The sequence below is a fragment of the Lissotriton helveticus genome, chromosome 2_1 (genome assembly GCF_964261635.1).
Source record: "Lissotriton helveticus chromosome 2_1, aLisHel1.1, whole genome shotgun sequence".
Taxonomy (NCBI): domain Eukaryota; kingdom Metazoa; phylum Chordata; class Amphibia; order Caudata; family Salamandridae; genus Lissotriton; species Lissotriton helveticus.
The window spans coordinates 1,035,375,077-1,035,388,870 of record NC_136059.1 but is presented as its reverse complement, the minus strand read 5'-3'; the positions used below and the strand labels follow the sequence as shown (position 1 = coordinate 1,035,388,870).

At 40.1% G+C, this 13,794-nt stretch overlaps 1 long non-coding RNA gene across 1 annotated transcript in view; it reads right to left on the bottom strand.

The window, feature by feature from the left end:
• LOC144819583 (uncharacterized) overlaps positions 1-13,794 on the bottom strand; it is a 182,842-nt gene that overhangs the window by 46,594 nt on the left and 122,454 nt on the right. The window contains exon 3 of the long non-coding RNA XR_013607452.1: positions 3,321-3,431. This is a non-coding gene — a long non-coding RNA (uncharacterized LOC144819583). The remainder of the gene's footprint in view (positions 1-3,320; positions 3,432-13,794) is intronic.

Here is a 13,794-nt window from a genome sequence, read left to right as displayed (position 1 = left end):
ATTACCAGTACAAATGTACTACTTGTACAATTTTACATCATTGTAGAGATCTCCACCTCTAGAGTGGAAATTTCCCTATGGTAAAGTATAGGAAAAAGTTTAAAGGTAATTAAAGTTTAAAAAAATTGTAAATATTTTAAGATAAATATTAATGTAAATTAATTCAACATATTTAATTTAAATATTAAGAAATGCTACAGCATTATTAACTACATTATCAGTTACATATTTAATTATTTTAAATACGCTAAATACAATTACAATTATTTTTTTCAAGAAATATTTTAAAACCAGCCTAAAGTAAAAGGTTTTTAAGTATGAAAATTATTCAAAGATATGCATGGAATTATTGTAACTAATTTTTAACAGAATTAAAGTTGCATTTATTTTTATTAAATAGTGTATTAAAATGATGTAAAATGAACTAATAATTATTTTTAATTAATACACACTTTTCATATTGTAATTACATTTATATATATTTTTGAAGCCTTTGCAGTACGACATCATCGTGTGTGAGCACCATGAAATAAACACATTGTCAGAATTTGCCTTGAGTGAGAGCCACAATTTGGTACTTTGGTACAGTGGATTTTGTGGATTTTGTGGAGTGTGCTCCTCCAGCCTGACGCAAAACCTCTGCAGATTTCAGAGGACTGAATGGGAGCAGTGTTTATTGGATATTTTTAAGAAGTCTAAATCAATAAATTTATTTTAACATTATTTCCTATTGGTTGTTTTTTCTACGTTTCTGCTTCCTTGGTCATGTACAGTGCTGGATTTGGTACAGATCTGAGCTGGAGTATATTTACAACTGCTTTGGATCCTTCTTGGCTGTGCTAACTATAGGAGCACAGTTTAGGAATATGAATGGGCCTACTCTTTTGGGGGTGGTTGTTTGTACCTCTCTAAATCTCTTCCTGGTACTCCCTCAAAACCTCCTAACTGTCGTAAACCCCAGCCATTTTGCAGTACATATTCCCCATTTTCCAGCCACTCCCCCAAACCTCCCTCATTTACTACTAAAATATAGGCATCGGTGTGCAGGGATGTATTTATTCATTTATTTATTTATTTATAAGGTTTATATAGCACTAGCTAGACCCAAAGGTATCAGAGAGCTTTATATTTAATGAGAAATAGCATAACATAGCTTTACATAGGATGCATAAAATGAGAAATAGAATAACGCAGCTCTGTATATGATGCTAAATACTTAGATTCAAAAGCAAGCATAAAAAGAGATAAAGAGAATAAGTAGACAAAAAAGGTGTGTTTACAGTATAAGGACTAATTAGAACAAAATCAATTAAAGGAGTGAACCAACTGTCACAAACGGTAGAGTCATGGAGAGAGTGAAATTTTGGATCCTAGTTCAATTGACTTGTGTGCTAAAGTATTTGTGGAGGAGAAGGAATTTCAGGTCCCTTTTGAAGCAGGAGCAGGAGGGATTGCATTAGAGATAATGAGGGTGTGTGTTCCATATCCTGGGTGTATTTCCAGAAAAAGAGCAAGTCTGGGTGGACTTCCTTTTCAGTTTGGAAGGCATGAGAAGAAGTGAGTTGGAGATTCTCAGAGTTCTAGTTCTTCCTGATTTTGTAAGTTTATTGTCTAGATAGTTTGAGGTATGTGTGTGAAGGGCTTTGTGGTGATGCAGGCAGTCTTGCAAATACATCGTCCTTCAATGGGAAGCCAGTTGAGGATCTTGAGGGCTGGTGTGATGTGTTCTAACCGTTTAACACTTGTTATGAGCCGGGCCGCCATATTTACAACTAACCTTAGGGTGGTGAGGTGAATTTACAGCATCCCTGCGAACATGGAATTCCCTTATTCCAGTTTCGAGAGGACTAGAGATTGTACTACTGTCTTCAAATCATTGGGGGAATGAATGGTTTAATTTTCTTGAGGTGTTTTCGTGTGTACAGTGCTCTTTTGGCTGAGTTTTTGATGTGAGCCTTCATTGACAAGTTCTTGTCCAGTCTGATGCCTAACGACTTAACGGAGTTGGACAGGGTGAGGGAGCAATTTAGGGTATCCAGGTTCGTGAGCCAGTCTTGGATTGGTATGTGGTTACTTTTAGGGGAGAACAGTATTAATTCAGTTTAGTTTCGATTCAACTTTAAGTGGTTCAAATGAAACCACATTTGTATCTTGGTTAGTGTGACATTGAGGTGTAGGATCTCACTAAGTGATTCGATCTTGTAGTAAAGTTGCATGTCATCAGCATATAGGTGATATTTGACCCCTGCTTGTTTCAGGATGAATGTATTGGGTTTTTATGAACGGACTGAAGAGGGAAGGGGAGAGATTGAGCCTTGGGGTACACCAAGAGTTACTTGTGTGGGTTTGGAGAGACAGGAGTTGATTTTAATTTGTTGTGGTCAGTGTTGAAGGTAAGATGTGAACTATTTTAGTACTGTGCCATTAATACCAGAGAGGATCTTAAGTGTCTCAAGTAATGCTGCGTGATTTACGGTGTCAAAAGCCATTGATAGGTCAAGAAGGATGAGTAAACATGCTTTGCCTTCATCTAAGACTCTGTCTATGTCATCTGAGATATTGAGCATGGCGGTTTCTGTGCTACAGTCTTGCCTGAATCCTTATTGGAAGGTGTCATGGAGGCTGAAATCACCTATATGTTGGTTAAGTTGTTGAAGAATGCACTTCTCTATTGTCTTGGCTAGGAACAGGAGGTTGGAGATTGGTATGAGGTTGTTGAGATCTTTAGGGTTTGCCCATGATTTTTTGAGTATGGGTGTGATTTGCCCTAGTTGTAGGGAGTCAGGTACACAGCCTGTGGTGAGAGATCTCTGCAACAGGGGCAGAGATTGCTGCACAGAAAAGAAAAGAAAGTCAGAGGCGGTGACCTTCACATGGACGTATGTGAACAACATTTTGTAGTACTAATGTAGTACTACTAAACTTACAACAAATTGAAGTTTGTGAATATGCCCCGTTGTGTTTGCAGATGGGATTTCTATTCTCTGTCATAGCTCCACTCTATGTAGAATTCCACAGGGAAAAAACAGGACCCAGTATCATATGACACATGATATTTTCAGATGTACACCTGGAAACTTGCACCTGGAGCTGCTTTCCAGATATACAACGTTGAATGTTTGCAAAAAGAAAAACCCAAAGGAATGCACTCTGACACAGATGTGAATCTCCGTTCCAACTTTAATTGTTTTTTCTTGAATACGACTAAGTCTGTCAGCTCAGCTTTAGCGATCAGCATCATCAAAGTTTCACATCATAAACTGCAGTACACTTTTATCCAGATGTTGAATTTCTTTAGAGAAAGGCGGATATTTTCTTACCTTTTGCAATTTTTGTACAGCTTTTCAACAGCATCCACAGTGACATCTTTGCAGAAACTGAGCTTTAGGCACTCTAGTGTTTTGTTACAATAGCTAGCCAGCAAGCAAACACTGTTGAAGAAAACAGCAAAATACAAATTGCCATATGTTAACAATTGTGCACTTAACAAACATAAATATCTGATTATACAGTAAAACTCACAATGACTAGGTTTTCATTGCTATGCAAATCATATTCCATATAGAAATATAATATACATACAATTGACAACTTAAACTGCAATTTGTGAAGCTATCCCCAATCTTCTTTTTTAGTCACACATTTACTAAGGATTTGTGCTGGTGCTCGTGTGATACAAAGCATTGCAAAGTGTTGTGAAGTATAGCTAAGCGTTACAAACAACTATGAAGGATCGAATTTCACATACAAAAGGTATTTTGTACTGAAATTTGATCCTCTTGCTGTGCCTACAGTGCTTTCCGCCATCGCCCTTTTAATGTGTGGAAGGGGTTGTGTCTTTTATAGGTCAGCACAAAAACCATTGGATTTGGTGCAAACAGAATTTACTAAAACAGTGAGACTTGCTTTGCATGCCAAAGAAAGGCAGGTGCAAGCAAGGGATCAAGGGGCATATTATTTCACCTACTTACGTGTAACGTGTGTCAACCCTTAAGCACATATCATACATGTTATACCCCAGTGTTGCAGTCTACATAAAGGAGTTTGCACTGGTGGGTGTATCGTGGAAAGCACTAGACAAAATGGGGTAGGGAGCAAGAAGAAAATGAAGGCTGAAGGGGGTGCAAGGCTCTCCATATTTGGCCAGTACTTCTTGAAAAGAAATGATCACATTTCAAGTATGCCTCTGAAAGTCCAGAAGGACTGAACATGAAGAGTTGAGCAATGGCGTTCATAGAATTGTATGGCAGTGCGTCCTCCATCCATTATGACTGGGAACAATGAAAAACTACAATTCAGGAATTAACTGATGTGATTCCATTATTAATTCCTCCAAAGTGGGCAACTCACTCTGTAATGCCTGTGGCGGTGGACCATCAGCCACACCAGGGATTTTACTGGATCCCTCACTACTCCTGGATTTAGCTGTTAGGTGCCAGGCTGGCTTCATCCTTGTATAATGGACCCAAGGGTAGTGGTGAAGTTTGTGCTGAAGGTCAATACCATGGTAGTTTGAGGTACTTTTGATACGGCTCATATGAATTCAGTGGTCTGGCAATGATATTCAAACTGTGGAGAACGCTTTTGACAATCTGGTCACACAGCCCAACTGGTTTTGAAGCACTGCTGAAACTGAAGCCTACATAGGCTTCAATTCTGAGTCAGGCAGAGTGAAATTACTGAATGGAATTTCGCTCTGCCTGATTCAGAGAGGGTACGTTTTTCCACACCCAGTGTTTCAAGGTCTTCTGAGGACCCTTTTTAATTATTCCAGCTAAAACAATTGCACGAGGCTTTGGCTGCAGCAGCTGAACAGACCTTCTCTTTTCCGCACCCCACTCCTGACCCCCCCCCATAGGACCCCACATACATGTACCACCTGCCAAAAGAAGGTGGTACATATACTTGTTAAAACATCATGGATCTGGGAATTCCTATGGTTTTATGGCCACACGGTAATTCTCTAAATTGTAATTGCATGGTACTGGGGTACTGGTGAAGATTTTCCGACCACTTCAATGAAAGTTGCGATCTGACATACTTTTTCTTTTTGTCTCCTAGCATACTTTACAAATGAGCATAAAATCCTTAGCCATACTTGGAAGATGGCAGCATCATAAACCATGGCAATTGCCATAACTCATATTCTAAAAGCGTTGATCCATGAGCCTTACCACCTCCATTACGAGAATCTGAAGTTCTATTTACATTTATTTCTATCTCAAGAAATTCCTTTAGTGCCTTTTAGTGTGATTTTCCGAAGATCAAAAGAAATGGGCATTATTTCTAAATCAGAGTTAATTTAATTTTCTATTTTAACCTATAACCTTTCCTCAATGGAAAAATTTAAAGTGGCAAGTAGAGTATTACATTAGTGGAAAGAAAAGATTAATTGTTGTTTAGCTTTTCAGCATTCTGCAAATAAATGGGGAAAATATTTGATAGGAAGTCACATGCTCTTCTAGGTAATGAGTTATTGAATTTCAACCACTCAAGACCTATTACGTTATACTATCAAATGTATTCATTTAGTGGTTGAGACAGGTTGACCTGAAAAAAACCCACCATTTTTGTATCAAGGCTTACAAACTGAGTTGAAGTATATATTAGCAGATTAGTCAATTATTTTACTAAATTTCCTGTACTTATAGATCTAGTTGTACAGTTAGGTCATCGCTTGGGTGAACCAGAAAAGGAAAGCTGAGATTAAGCAGTTAGTAATATGCCCTAAATCAGAACAAAATAAAACGTCAGATGACCATGAACCTGTGCAATGAGGATGTGTAAAAGTCCCTATTTCCCAAAAAAAGGAGAAAGCAGACTCACACTGAAGTTATGTTTGCACTGTGATAGATTATGGCATTTTATGAAGGAATATTGAAGTAAACCTACAATATTTAAGTATCAATATAAGCTACAACCTGTAAAAAACTGGACTTCTTGTTAATGAACGGAGCTGCCTTGTCAAGTGAAAAAAAGAAATCAGTTTCAAACTGGGTTATGAATACATTGCAATGATTGGTGGCTCACGTAGACATGCCAATGAAAAGGACTTTGTAAGGTGTGCAGAAAAAGAGTGTTTCCGGACATTAGATTATGAATCCTCAGGGAAGCATATATATATATATATATATATATATATATATATATATATATATATATATATATATATATATATATATATATATTCACTGAAAAAAACATAGGTTTCACACCAGTTTTAGTTAGGATTTAGCATTTAAAAAACCTATTAAATTCACTGAAAAAACCACAGGTTTCACACCAGTTATAGTCAGCTGGAAATTTTACTCGCATAAAACCATTGAAATTCCCACGTTATAGTTAGTTGGACTCACTATAACTTGCGCGTGCAATGCACTGCTGATGACGTCACATATTACATCACTCATGACATGGAGAGTGACATCACTGATGACACCATCCAGTGAATGTGTGTCTTTTTAAAAAACAAATATGTGCTATATATGAAAATGTAAAAGTTGATGGAAGAATAAATGTTTAAATAAGTGTTTACATGGATGTTTTTTTATTTAAAAAAATTGATTGGTTAACTGGTTTATTAAGTGTATCTTAGTGAATACATATATTAGAGAGTAATCTTTAAATATTTAAATATATGTATTAGTGTTTCAATTTGTGTATAAGTGGCTGCATGCTTTGGAGAGTACCTACATGTGTATGTATATGGGTTATTAGATGTTTTTCTTAGTATCAGTATGAGTGTTTGTATGGTTTGGTGGGGGTATTACTTAGCACATAGATGCATGAATGACTGACTCTCTTTGTATGTGTTTTGAAGACAGCATAGGAGCAGGACTGTATGGGTGGATGAGTGTGTATATGTGTGTGTCAGTGAGTGAATGACTGTCTCACTAGTGTCTTTATCAGTAACTAAATATGTTTTAATGTAGTATATGTGAATATTGATGTATATAAGTGAGTAAATGTGAGAGTGAGGGATTGTAAGAGTTCCTGTTTAAATTAGTATGTGTTTCTATAAGTGATTGCTTAAGAGAGTAAGTATGTGTAAGTTTATTTAGAAGTAAAGTGGTAGTGTGTGTATAGCTGTATATGCAAATACATGGATGTTCAATAGTTTATTTCTATGTGTGAGTATGTGTGTGAGTAACTTTTTGGTGACTGACGGTGTGTAACAGGATGTAAAGGTGTATCACTACATATGATGAGTGAGTATATGTATGAGTGAGTTTATTGAACTGTTGGTGAATGAGTGCATGAGTATATAGATGGTGGAATAATTGAATTGGTTGTTGTAACTGGTATGGCTATCTCCATTTTTTTAAAAATGTTAGTTTTTAGTTTTTGAATATGTGTTTCAAGGGTTACATTTCAGTGAAAGGAGGTCTGTCACTCTGTCACAAGGATGGTGTCATCAGTGATGTCATGAGTGATGTCACTGACCATGTCATGAGTGATGTAATATGTGACGTCATCAGCAGTGCACGCGCAAGTTATAGTGAGTCCAACTAACTATAACGTGGGAATTTCAATGGTTTTATGCGAGTAAAATTTCCAGCTGACTATAACTGGTGTGAAACCTATGTTTTTTTCAGTGAATTTAATAGGTTTTTTAAATGCTAATTCCTAACTATAACTGGTGTGAAACCTATGGTTTTTTCAGTGAATTTCATAGGTTTTTTAAATGCTAATTCCTAACTATAACTGGTGTGAAACCTATGGTTTTTTCAGTGACTTTCATAGGTTTTTTAAATGCTAATTCCTAACTATAACTGGTGTGAAACCTATGGTTTTTTCAGTGAATTTCATAGGTTTTTTAATAGCAAATTTCTTTTGCTATCAAATATAATTTTTTTTTAATGAATCCTATATTGTATAATCATGTAATACTATTTTTTATATGTATATTCTTCATTGTTTTTCTTTTTCTTTTTTTCCCCGGTGCGCCGACCGGGGCACTCCTCGGTACGCGCCCCGGTCAGCGCAATTTTGCGGCGCGCGTACCGGGGAGCGTCCCATTAGCGCTATTGCCGCGAACGAAAACATCATCGTAACGTATCGCGTAGCCGCATCCGCGTGATACGCACGGCGTAAGCGTGCCCGGAAGCACCCACGCGCATACGAACGCGCTACGTAAGCGCCCCGGGGCGCGCCCTGGGTCGCGTAGTGTAAGCGCGTCGGGTCATCTGACCTGAAAATAACACTTTTTATTGGTTCAGAACAGTTTTGGTGTCCAAATGATGAAGGCCCGAGTCATGTGACCTGAAAATAACACTTTTCATTTGTTCAGGACAGTTTTGTTTTCCAAATAATGAAAGCCCCACCTATTTTCCTCATTGTCACTTTGTACTTTGAGTGAAGAAGACCTGTTGAAAGACCTCTCTGTATCTTTTTGGACTAAAAATGGCTTCAGTAGCAGCAGCAGCAGGAGCATCCCAACCACCACCACCACCACAAGGACCACCACAACACCACAGTGGTGGAGATGAAAAAGAGGAGGAGGAGGAGGAGGAGAGGAGGACTTTCCTGCCTGAACAAACTACCCCATATAAGCCAAAGGAGCACATTATCTGGGAGTTTTTTTCCATCCCAAAGGACCAGAAGAAAGTCAATGCGCCAAAGGTGACTTGTTTATTCTGTGGCACTCAACTTTTCAAGGGGGAACCCTAACAAAAAATACTCTTTTGGCAACAACACCATGATTCGCCACATGCAACGCCGGCACCCTAACAACTATGCTAGGGCAGAGGTCAGGGAACTGGCCAGAAACCTTCCCCAATCATCTCCCAGCACCTCCCAAAGTAAACATCCCACTCCATCGGGTCCAGAGGCAAGGGAGATGATCCCAAGCATTCAACCCAAGTTTTCCGAATTTAAAATCGTTTGCATATTTTGTGGAGGGACAATTAGCTATGGAGAGCAAAGCATTAAACTTATAAACCGTGCTGGTGACAACCACAAGTGCCCCAAAAAACCTTAATTTTTTCCTGTTTTTTTTGCTCCAGTTGAGCCATTTACAATTCCCTGTTTTTTGGTTGTCCCCATAAAAAATACAAAAAAAATATAAAACTGTTCATAAAAGCCAAAAAAAGTAAAAAATGTTCAAAAAAAACAAAAAACATATAAAACAACAAAAAGAAAAAAAAAACAGTTCTTTTTAGAACTACCTCCAATTTATAAAAAAAAATGCTACATTTAAAAAAACTCTGTCATTCTTTTTTCACCAGGGTACGCTCCCCGGTACGCTCCCCGGTGCGCGTACCGGGCGCTCCCCCCGCGAAAATCGGAAAAAAAAGTAAATTTTTTTTTTGCCCCGCTGGGCCCTTTTATGGCCCCCACATCAAACCTAGGGGGTCAGGGGGGTCTACCCTGCCCCCTTTTGATCATTTCCACCTTTGTTTTTGCCACCTCTTGTGTCTCGATCCTACCGAGACACAAGATGGCGGCCGCTCCGGACTGTTTGGAATGTTGACAGACACCCGAGAGCCAATCAGCTTTCCGCGCGTGAACTCGCGTAGCGCGCTGGTATGCGCCCCGGTGCGCGTACCGGGGCGCGCTTATAGATATATATATTTTTTTGAACCTAAATTACTCAAAATCCACTGGAGCACATATCTTGAGACATATCAAAGGCACATCGGGCTACCAGTCCCTACAATTTTGCCAAGTTTGGTGGAAATCCATTCAGTCGTTCGGGCTAAAAGTGAGTCCAACCGCCCTATGGAAATTAACATGGGGAAAACGCGTTTTGGGACCCCCCTTTTATCTCGGCCCCCGCTTGACGAATCCCCCCCAAACTTTCAGGGACGGAGCGGAGCGGAGCGGGCCATCTTCTTTGAGAAATTCGCGAAGATTCGTCCACCGGCGCCAAAGTTATTCCCAATAGAATGTTGCGGATTTCCTATGGAAACTAGGTCCTAACTATAACTACCTACTGGCGACCGCCAGTAGGTAATATATGTATATAAATCAACTAACAAGATGCCCTGAAGCATTTAGGAAGCACACAACAACGCTCTGCGATCCGGCTATTATGCTGCAGCCTGCCGTCATGCTTCACTTTTCAATTTAAATGCCGACGCGTTTTAGGGTATTTCAACCCCTTCTTCATGGGCTGCATAAACAAGTCTCGAAGCTCACATTACTTAATTAACTGGCTTTAAATCATTACAGGCCCCCCAGTGGGCGTATTGTGCAGTGCAGCGTCATTGGTGATTACTGGGACATGTAGTCCGTGATGCAAAAAATTATCTGCTTTTAGTAAGTGCGAGTGCTTGTTTAAAATTATGCTCTTCATTAAATACCTTGAGTAGGTAGTGTCACGTTTCAGTAGGCTTATTAGTAGCGAGCGCTGTGCCAGATTCAATCCCAGTTTGTGACTTCCCGCTCAATCCAGCTGGAAAATCATGTGTCTCTCCAAAAGGTGATGGTGCCTTCCTTACAGCCGGGCCACCATGCGTAAAAATCAACCAACAAGATGCCCTGAAGCATTTAGGAAGCACACAACAACACTCTGCCATCCGGCTATTATGCTGCAGCCTGCCGTCATGCTTCACTTTTCAATTTAAATGCCGGCGCGTTTCAGGGTATTTCAACCCCTTCTTCATGGGCTGCACAAACAAGTCTCCCGGCTCACATCACTTAAATAACTGGCTTTTATTCATTACAGGCCCCCCAGTGGGCGTATGCTAAGTGCAGCGTCACTGGTGATTACTGGAACATGTAGTCCGTGATGCAAAAAACCATCTGCTTTAAGTAAGTTTGAGTGCTTGTTTAAAATTATGCTCTTCATTAAATACCTTGAGTAGGTAGTGTCACGTTTCAGTAGGTTTATTAGTAGCGAGCGCTGTGCCAGATTCAATCCCAAACAGTTTGCGACTTCCCGCTCAATCCATCTGGAAAAGCATGTGTCTCTCCAACCGGGGATGGTGCCTTCCTCACAGCCGGGCCGCCGTGCATAGAAATAAACCAACAAGATGCCCTGAAGCATTTAGGAAGCACACAACAACGCTCTGCGATCCGGCTATTATGCTGCAGCCCGCCGTCATGCTTCACTTTTCAATTTAAATGCCAACGCGTTTCAGGGTATTTCAACCCCTTCTTCAAGGGCTGCACAAACAAGTCTTGAGGCTCACATCACTTAATTAACTGGCTTTTATTCATTACAGGCCCCCCAGTGGGCGTATGCTAAGTGCAGCATCACTGGTGATTACAGGGACATGTAGTCCGTGATGCAAAAAACATCTGCTTTTTTTAAGTTTGAGAGCTTGTTTAAAATTATGCTCTTCATTAAATACCTTGAGTAGGTAGTGTCACGTTTCAGTAGGCTTATTAGTAGCGAGCACTGTGCCAGATTCAATCCCAAGCAGTTTGTGACTTCCCGCTCAATCCAGCTGGAAAAGCATGTGTCTCTCCAACCGGTGATGGTGCCTTCCTCACGGCCGGGCCGCCGTGCGTAGAAATCAACCAACAAGATGCCCTGAAGCATTTAGGAAGCACACAACAACGCTCTGCGATCCGGCTATTATGCTGCAGCCCGCCGTCATGCTTCACTTTTCAATTCAAATGCTGACACGTTTCAGGGTATTTCAACCCCTTCTTCATGGGCTGCACAAACAAGTCTCGAGGCTCACATCATTTAGTAAGTTTGAGGGCTTGTATATATATATATAGATTCAGCAAAATTAAGATATATATATATTTTGGTAGTGAGCTGCTGATTTCGTGCTAAATAAAACTTTTGAAGCATCGTGAGTAGTCTGTGAAATTTTCTTCGCAAGTGGGAAGAAACAGTCGTTTTCATAAAGAGGGTGTCCGGCACCCACACAGACTCGCCGTTATCTGAGACTGGGAACAGCCGGGAAAGGTTGTCGTGTATATATATATATATATCTTAATTTTGCTGAATCTTCATGGATGCCAAAGATTAAGAAAAAGTTCCAGAAAAAGGTAAGGCAGCTAATTGCTCTTGCTTGCTTTCATGTCAAGTACCTTTTCATACACAGGAACACACTCTCGGTCTCAAAATCAGAACCCCCCACTCCAGTCTCATGTGACAACCTATGCATCACTATATCGTGCATAACCTGCCTGGTCTGCAAACTACATACATTCTACCACCCCCGGGAGACAATCTTTCCTTCATTGAGCACTTAATGGAAATCATCTCTTCCAATGACGACCCTCTAGTGTCCCAAATCATCCTGGGAGACTTTAACTTACACTGGTCTAACCCTAATGATCACATAGTGAATTGTCCCAAATCCTTCCTTTTGGATAAAGAACTGCCACAATTCTGTGATAGCTCATCTCACAACAAGGGTGAAATTCTGGATCTCATAATAGCCAAAGGTAACAACATCACTCTAGACTCCATTACCCCATGCAATTGGTCCGACCACTACTACATCCTCTTCATCAACAGGAAGGTGTTGGTAAAGGGGGTCCAGTCCATGAAAACAAAGCAATGGAAAAGGAACCTCCGAAATATAAACACTGAAGAACTAGCTACCCGTTGCAACAATGCCTTGTCCTCACAAGCAGACTTGAAGGATGTACAAATCCTCACTGATTTGTATAATCTCTCTATCTCTGGAATCATGGATGCTATTGCCCCTTTACAGCCTAAAAATGCCTCCCACAAAATTTCCAAAACCTTGGTTCAACTCCAACCAAAACTCAGAACCCCGTAAGCTGAGGGCGGCCGAAAGATCACGGAGATCCATGCCTTCCACAGAACATTTAAACCTTCTTAGAGCTATCAGGAATTCTTACAACAAAAAAGTCAAGACTGCAAAAACCGACTTCTTCAGATCCCAGCTCAATCAAGCTAACAACCGCCCTAAGAAACTATTTGAACTCATTAAACAACAATCGGTCAAGGCACCCAAACGCCATGACCTTGGTGACAGCATCAATTTAGACATTGAATCAAAGAGGGCACTTTTCCCAATATATAAAACCACGGTCCCACCTACCCACCAAGAGCCACTCATTCCCCTAGTTTAAGCCTCAAAAACAATGCATCCTGGCACACCTTTACTTACCTCAATGAAAGTGACATTTACAACACCCTCCTTGCAAGCAATCCGTCTAACCACTTCAGTGACCCTCTTTCACCTTCCATCTTCAAGGAAATAAAAGCCTCCATCCTCCCCTTATGGTCCAAGATCGTCAGTGCTTCACTTCTGCAAGGCAGGATCCCCAACTGCCTAAAAGCAGCACAGGTCTTCCCTATCCTAAAAAAACCTAACGCAGACAGTTCTGATCTGAACAACTTTCGTCCCATTTCCAACATACCCACTCTGGCAAAACTGCTTGAAAAATGCATGCTAATTCAACTCTGCTCACACACAGAGAAATTCCAACTGTTGGATTATCATCAATCTGGCTTCAGGAAAGGGTACAGCACTGAATCGGTACTCACACACATCAAAGATGACATCTTAAAATTCCTAGATCATAATGAATCCTGCTTATTGATCCTCCTCGATGTATCTTCTGCCTTTGACACTGTGAACCACATCAAACTACTATCTACTCTGGAACAAAGGATGGGCCTTTCTGGATTGGTATTGAAGTGGTTCACTTCCTTCCTTCAAAACAGATCCAAAAGAATAAAGATGAATCAATCTCTTCCCCACCCCATAATGTAGCTATGGGGGTTCCCAGTGGTCCGCCCTATCACCCATACTGTTCAATTTATTCTTGGAACTCCTTGAACTCCGCGAACATTCTTTTTCATATGTATGTGGACAACACTCAACTCTATCCGAAAATCACCTCCCAGAAGAC